The sequence below is a fragment of the Neoarius graeffei genome, chromosome 24 (assembly GCF_027579695.1).
Source record: "Neoarius graeffei isolate fNeoGra1 chromosome 24, fNeoGra1.pri, whole genome shotgun sequence".
Lineage (NCBI taxonomy): Eukaryota > Metazoa > Chordata > Actinopteri > Siluriformes > Ariidae > Neoarius > Neoarius graeffei.
In genome coordinates this window covers 817,470-825,782 of record NC_083592.1, presented here as the reverse complement: position 1 = coordinate 825,782, position 8,313 = coordinate 817,470, and the positions used below count along the sequence as shown (strand labels likewise).

General features: G+C 43.3%; 1 protein-coding gene across 1 annotated transcript in view; it reads left to right on the top strand.

Moving 5' to 3' along the window:
* The first annotated feature begins 6 nt into the window (after positions 1-6).
* The window catches only part of LOC132872322 (sperm flagellar protein 2-like), an 18,705-nt gene continuing 10,398 nt past the window's right edge, over positions 7-8,313 (top strand). Inside the window, exons 1-2 of the mRNA XM_060907087.1 lie at positions 7-186; positions 295-371. The gene's annotated coding sequence lies outside the window, so the exon portion shown is untranslated. The remainder of the gene's footprint in view (positions 187-294; positions 372-8,313) is intronic.

The following is an 8,313-nucleotide window of genomic DNA, read 5'->3' as shown; positions in this document are numbered from 1 at the left end:
AGATCACACATGAGCTCACATTAGCATGTAACGACTTATTCATCAATGGAGACACGTGTGTGGTTGTGACTCCACCTCCTCCACCCAACCCACCCCCTCCTAAGGTGACCAATGAGGGCTTTCTCTCTCTAACTGTGCAGCAGCTGTACAACCTGCATTCCCACCTGCTCAACATCGCCCCTACAGGTTACAAGGAGACGAGTATTTCATTTTTATAACAGTCATAAAAAATGTGTGTGATAATAAGTGTAATTGTGTGTGTGTGTGTGTGTGTGTGTGTATGTGTGTGTGTAGGTCTGGTGTCCAGTGGCATTTTGTGTGAGGCTCTGACTCTCTGTGGAGCTTCAGATGTTTTGTGTGAAGACTCACAGGTACACCATCCTGACCTCTGACCTTTCACCTCTCACACTATCCAGTGTAACTGAACAGCTGTAATGTTTAAACGGTGATTTAGACCCAGAAGCATGACGTATCCTCCACACAGGAAGTGCTGAAGGAGGAGCCAGTAAAACACTAGCTAACATTACATGAGGAGATTAGCTTTCTAGCAATTCAATGTGTGTGTGTGTGTGTGTGTCAGGGCTTTACATTAACTTTTTTGCTCACCGGCCACTGTGGCTAGTGGTTTTCCCGAGTCACTAGCCATTCAGCCTTTTCACTAGCCACAATTTTGTTGCCAGGAAATCACAGTTTTTTCTTCACCATGATATGTTAAAGTTCGGAAGATCTAGATTTAATTATGAATGGCAGCGTATAATGTATCTCTACAGTAGCACTCAAGTATTCAGTGCTGTTAAGGTCGCTCCCTATATGAAAACATGCAACCAGTTCAGACAAAAATATAAACAGAGTATTCTGTTTATTGAACTCAAATTCAAGCACCTTACAATATGAAATATCGTATAATATGAAAAATAACATTCAGTACAACTGAACTATTTCAGCAACTTGTCTTACCATCCATCAAGCCGCCACGCGAGCCAGGCCAGGGGGATTTCGGACGCACGTTCAATAAACTTAAACTAAATTGCAAAGAAAATAGGATCTTCTATCCTTCTAAATATGCAACAACTTAAATATCCCGTTCAATGGTGTATGCGTGTGTAAATGTGAACAAAAAACTTCTATGTTAATTTGTATGTTCTGGTGTGTTCTAATGTGTTATCGTAGTCAAAAAACTATATCGCTCCCGACTGTAGCTAGCGTTTCTACTCAAATGCGCTCACCTGGCAGGCCTCACTTCCTGTCTACCTATTAAGAGTTCCTGGTGGGGTCATGAGTCAAAGTAAAAGTGCTAGCAGGGGGAGGTAATTTCAATAAAATAAAACTAAGAATAAATTGGCCCTAACATACTGGCCTCTAATTGTTAGCCATCTTGGGGAACAATTATCAAACGGAGGCTAATTAAAGTTCTAAATCTAATGTCCAAATACATTAGTCTAAGTATAAATCTAAGTACATTATTATGGTGCAAGTCTCATATTATCCGTGGTGATCTGCTTCCATCTTCTGCCTCCATAAGTAGGCATAGTTTGTTCACTGGCCTTTCAAGGATGTTCACTTTGGTCTTCACTAAAACACTTCGCACAAGACCTTTTGATCCAGGCAGAGGTTTGACCACTCTGCCCAGCTGCCAGGAGCTTCTAGGAGCAGTTTCGTCAGTAATCACAACCAGGTCTCCGGTGGTTAGGTTTCTCCTGGGTCTATTCCATTTGATTTTTTTCCTGCATGAGCAGTAAGTATTCTTTTATCCATCTCAGCCAGAAAAGGTCCAATATGTATTGCACTTGTCTCCATCTTCGCTGGGAGTACAAGTCTCCTTTCTGGAAGAGTCCTGGTGGCATGACTGGTTTCAATTCCAACTGGAGAAGATGGTTTGGGGTAAGAGGTTCCAGATCATTTGGGTCACTAGTCACTGTAGTGATGGGTCGGTCATTCATGATGGCCTCAACTTCACACAGTGCTGTTTGGAGAGCCTCGTCATCCAAGAGTTGTTCTTTCAGAACAGAATAAAGAATCTTTTTGACAAGACGAATTAACCTTTCCCACACTCCTCCATGATGTGCTCCAGAGGGTGGATTGAGAGACCACTTCACTCCTTCCTTTAGTAGTGCATGTTGGATTTTGGAGTGATCAATTTCCTTCAAAGCCTCTTGTAACTCTCTGTTTGCACCAATGAAGTTTGTGCCGCAATCTGATCTGATGCTTGACACTGGTCCTCTGAGGCAAATGAATCTGCGCAAAGCATTGATGCACAAGTCCGTGTTCAGGTAGCTCGCCACTTCAAGGTGCACTGCTCGGCAAACAAGACAAGTAAAGATAACTCCATAGCGTTTTACCTGTGACCGGCCCCGCTTTACCTCAATAGGCCCAAAGTAATCTACCCCCACATGGGTGAATGGAGGTTCATCTGGGGTTATGCGGTCCTGTGGCAAATCTGCCATCTTCTGCTGTTCCACCTTGGCTTGATATCTTCGGCAGAAGACGCACCTTTTGATGATTTTCCTAGCCATGGCATTAGCACAAGGTAGCCAGAATCGTTCTCTCAGCTTGGCTAGCATGTGACCTCGTCCTGAGTGACCCACTTGCAGATGGATTTGCTGTAGGATCAGTCTAGAGGTGTGCGAGTTCTTTGGCAGAATTACTTGGTTCTTTAATTCACTTGGTAAGGCCATTTTGTTGAGCCTACCTCCTACTCTCAAGATACCCTGGTCCAGGATTGGGTCCAGTTTGCGATGTGTGCTGGTTTTGGCACACAACTGTCCTCGCTTGAGTGAGTTGATTTCCTGCTGGAAGGCTTTTCTTTGTTCATAGTAAATAATGCACCCTTCCGCCTCCTGAAGGTCTTCTACAGTAAGTCCAACTTTTGCTTTGAACTTTAAGTCAGTCTGAGTGTTTCTAGTGACTCTACATAGTCTCCATTTTTGCAGGAGTACCCGAAACTTCAGCATCCAAGCTACGGCTCTTTTGAGTCTATTCCAGTTTGAGTAATACTCAATAAGCTTGCTTAGTGGGCTCTTTGCTTCTACAATCAGACGGTTCACTATCATTTCTTTTTTCACCTCGGGATCATTTGACTCGATGGGTGGAAAATCCTTTAGCGCATTTGGCCATTCGGTGTCTGGTTTAGCAAGAAACTCTGGTCCTTGGAACCATCTTTTGGACTTGAAGAAAGCCTCGATACTCAGACCACGTGAAACGTCATCAGCTGGATTTTCCTTCGAGCTGATGTGCCGCCACTGGTGTTTGTCTGAAAGCTCACGGATGTCTGAAATCCTGTTGGCCACATAGGTTTTAAATCTTCTGTTCTCATTCTTTATGTATTTCAGCACAGATTCACTGTCTGTCCAAAAGGCTGAGGGCTCTAACTCCAATTCCAATTCTGACCTCAGCAGTTGATCCATCTTGGCTGCAAGTGTTGCTGAGGATAGCTCTAATCTAGGGATAGTCATTTGCTTCAACGGTGTCACTCTGGATTTCCCCAGAACAAGCGTCACATGGATTTCCCCCGCTCTGTTGGTCAGTCTAAGGTAGCTGACACTGCCATAGTCATGTTCACTTGCATCACAAAAGTGATGCATCTGTGCCTTTTCAACTTGGCCAAAGTTCTTGGGCTTTATGCATCTGTCAATTTTAACTTTGGACAGTTGTTCCAGTTCAGCAAGCCACCTTTTCCAAGGAATGAGGCAAGTCTCTGATTTGCCATCATCCCATCCACACTTCAGTTTGCAGAGGTCTTGGAGGATCTGCTTTGCTTTTAGGATGAATGGTGCCAAGAATCCTAAAGGATCATAAATAGAGCTGACGACTGATAGGATCCCCCGATGTGTCAGGGGTCTGTCCTGGAGAGCGACACGGAATATGAAGGTGTCCTTTTCGATGTTCCATTGAATTCCGAGAGCTCTCTCTAATGGCAGCTTCTCTCTGTCCAGGTCCAGTTCTTCAATCTGGTTTGCTTTGTATTCATCAGGAATGGAAGCAAGCACAGAGCGGCTGTTGCAAATCCACTTGGTGAGCTTGAATCCACCCTGAAAGCAGAGGTCTCTGAGTTCTTTGCAAAAGGTAATGGCCTGGTCTTCTGTTGCCACAGACTTAAGACAATCATCGACATAAAAGTTACATTTGATGGTCCTGCTCACCTCTTCAGCATACCCATGACCATGGTCATCTGCAGTCTTGTGCAGTGCGAAGTTGGCACATGTTGGAGAGGATATTGCTCCAAATAGGTGGACCGTCATCCGGTACTCCTCAAGGTTCTTTGATGTGTCGCCATCTGGCCACCACAGAAATCTCAACAGGTCTCGGTCATCCTCATAGATACGGACTTGGTGAAACATCCCCTCTGTGTCTGCCATCATAGCAATGGGTTCTTGGCGGAACCTTAGCAGGACGGTGAGGAGAGGATTTGTCAGGTCAGGTCCTTGAAGTAGTTTATCATTGGGGGATGCTTGTTGGAATGTTGATGAACAATCAAATACCACTCTAAGGGTTTTCTTCCTTTTGTGATACACTGCATGATGTGGGATGTACCACACTTTTCCATCTTGCCTCTGAAGCCTGTTCTGTGGCACCGTCTCAGCATAGCCTTTATGGATGATTTCAGTCATAAAGCTCCTGTATTCCGAAGCATAAGTTGGATCTAATTTGAACTTTCTGATCAGGTTCAGGGTTCGTTGCTTGGCAACGTCACGGTTGTTCAGCATCATCACGTCTCGGTCACGCAGTGGAAGTGACATATAGTAATGTCCATTCTTAAGCATTACTGAGCTTTTGGCACTCTTCATGAACTTGTGATCTTCAGCAGACATCTCTTTCTTTTCATTGAATTTCCTCTCAGGAAAATCATGATTGTACTGCTGTACCAGTAGATCCTTCAACTCTGTCACAGAGATGTGGTTTGCAGTTAGTCAGCAATCTTGGGAACTCTTCAGCAGTGCAAGAGTTGAGTGGTCCATTGATCACCCATCCAAACACTGTCTTGACTGCATAAGGTCCGCTGTCTTCGGCATTGATAATCTGCCATGGTTCAAGGGCTCTTGGAGCATTCGATCCTATAAGGAGGTCAATGTCTGTGTCAATTTCATTCAGCTTGACTTCTTTCAAGTATGGCCAGTTTGAGATGTCCTTCTGAGTAGCAACGTTCTCTTTGGTCACTGGGATGGCATCTTGCATGTAGACCTTAGGGAGTTTTACGAAGGTGTTCCCTTCCAGGTTGCCTACTTCCAGTCCAGAAAGCTCATAACTTGAGACAGTCTTGATCTGCCCCATCGTCCGTAGGAGAATCTCAATCTTACGGCCTCTAGCGTTCAACTGTCTTCTCAGTCTCTCCGTACAGAACGTCCCTGAGCTGCCTGGATCCAGAAAGGTGTAGGTCAGCACAGACTTGCTTCCCTTTGTGGCTTTTACTTGCACTGGCACAATTGACAGAGCACAGTCTTTGACGGCCCCAGTTACTCCACCAGCTTTGAGGGTAACATGACTGCTGTTGATGGAGGTCTCCTTCTGTTTTACTGGTTCAATCGGCTTCACTTTGTCTAAATGCAAGATGGTGGGGTGTCTACCTTGACATTTCTCACAAGTCATCCTCCTTTTGCAATCTTTGCTCATGTGTCCTCTCAAAAGACATCCAAAAAGACCTTTGTTTTTCAGAAACTCTACTGTGGCGACATATGGCTGTGTCTTCAACTTCTGGCAATCCTTTAGGTGATGTTTGCCTTCACAGAATGTGCAGATGACACAGGAGTCAGATATATTTTGACATTTAAATATGGGATCTTTTGAACATGTTCTAATGTTGTAAGCATCAGTCAACACTGCTACTGTTGTAGCAAAGCTACTGCCCTTGCTCCTGAGTTTGGCTGTTTGGAAATGGCTGCAGTCTTGGTCTTGTTGAAGTCTTGAATGTCACCAAACAGAGGGTCCAGGAGAATCTTGGCCTGCTTTTCCATAAAGACTACAAGGTTATGGAAACAGGCTCTGTGACCTGTTCTTTCCAAGATACCACATGCAGTGGATCTCCACTTCTCTTTCAGCTTGTAGGGCAATTTATTAATAATCAGTTTCATGTTGGATGGTAGATCTAACTCTTCCATGATCTTTAGGTCTTGCATTGTATTGCAGCAGCCTCTAAGATACAGTGCATAGCTCTGTAGTGCCTTACCATCATCGGACTTGATGCTTGTCCACTTCAGGGCTTTATCCATGTATGCCATTGTAATTTTTAAGTAATCTCCAAAGTTCTCCTGTAGGAGTCGTTTAGCCTCATGATATCCTCTTGAAGGATCCATATGGAAGCAGCTTCGGACAAGTTCTCTGGGTTGGGCTGTTGTATACTGCTCGAGATAATACAGGCGATCTTGATTGTTTGCTGTTTTGTCTTCAATGCTGTATTCAAAGGCACGCATGAATGTTTTGAAACTTAATGGATCACCGTGAAAAGCTGGTATTTCTCTAACAGGTAATAGTGATTGCTTATGTTGTAGTACAAGTAAATCAACAATGTCATTCTGTCTTTGCATGACAGAAGACAAACCGTCATAGTCTGGTCTTGACTCAGTATAAATGGGCTTTGGACCACTTTCCCTTGGAGGGATCTTCTCCTGCTTGAATTTTAAAGAGATTGGTGTCTTTGTGGCTGTGACAGACTGCTTTGGAGTTGAGACGGGACGCTTTGGGATTATCTGCGGTTGCTTTGTGATTGTAACAACTCTAGCAAGTCTAGGCTGTTGCAGAATTGTTTGCAGTGGTGTTTTAGGAACTGTAGATATTCTAGCAAACCCCACAGGTGACTGCTGTAGTCTTGATGTCTGTAAAGATGGTCTATGGCTTTCTAAGTAGGAGTTCATGCCATCTTCAGACCTTCCTGACTGCACATCAAAGCTTTCCAGGACCTTTATCTTGGCATCTGATGCTGCAATTTCTGCTTCGAGTTGGGTGTTTTCAATCTTTGAGTCTAAAAGCAATCTCTGTTGCTCAAGTGCATGCTTAGCATGCAATGCTTCCCTACGTGACAACAGTGCAGCTTGCTCAGCAAGAGCCTTCCTATGCGCAGAACTCACTGAAGATGATTTAGATCTACTAACATTAGAAATGCTATCATTTGGATGGATCAAATCTTGTGGATCTGTTGACTCTGGTGGATCTAATGCAGCCTCTGGTTCAACAGACTCTTGTTCTTCTACAGGCAATTCCTGTTCCTCTAATTCACCTTGCTGTACCATTAATTCCTCCCAATCCTGTTCCTCTACTAGGAAATCTTGAAATGGTTCCATCCTAGGTTCATACCATTCAGCTTTGTCTTTTTTCTTTTCCTCTTCAGGTAATACATTTTGCACGGCATCATGAGCATTCTTAAATTCTTCACAAAGTGATTGGAAAATAACAAAATGTGGTTTCACAGCATCAATATCCTTTTCTTGCATTGTCCTTTTAAGTTCATTCATTTTGCGTGTACATGTTGCTAATTTGCCTTTTCTGACCTTCTTTAGTTCCTTAATATGCTCATCCATTTCAGCAGATTGAGTACCATCCATAGTGGTCATTAATAATTGAAGGATTGAATGACCCTGTTTAATAGGCCTTTTAAATGCAGCGTGATTCACACAATTCAAACAAATAAACAAATCAAAAGTTCCACTGAGCCTAAACGTTTCTTTTAAACCGTAGGCTATTAAATCAACTATTCCTCACTCAATAAACAGGTTTGTTTCATTCACGCTCGGATGCACAAGCTTTAAAGGCTATGTTTAAGCGCTACAACCAAGCACTTCACTGTCGTGACAAAATAGGAAATAACGTAAGAGCACAATGCTATATTGTTGCAGTCTCAGCGTTCAAACATTTCAAGTCAAAGCACACTACACTGTATCAAACTTTCTCGATGTTTCTCAAGCACTCAATCAAAGAGTCAACGTTATGCTTGTCCAAATAAAATAGTCTGAGTTCGGGTGGGTTATCGTGTTACTCACAACCCGACGAAAGTTTTCACCCTCTGCCACTTTCTCCAAGGCAGCAGTTGTCCTGATAACAGCGTTGAATCCGCGTGGTTTATCCTCTGGTGTGGTTAATCCAATACAGAATGCTTTTGTAATCCTTGACGAAGTTTTTGACTTTATTTCAGCAACTTGTCTTACCATCCATCAAGCTGCCACGCGAGCCAGGCCAGGGGGATTTCGGACGCACGTTCAATAAACTTAAACTAAATTGCAAAGAAAATAGGATCTTCTATCCTTCTAAATATGCAACAACTTAAATGGTGTATGCGTGTGTCAATGTAAATGAAAAACTTCTATGTTAATTTGTATGTTCTGGTGT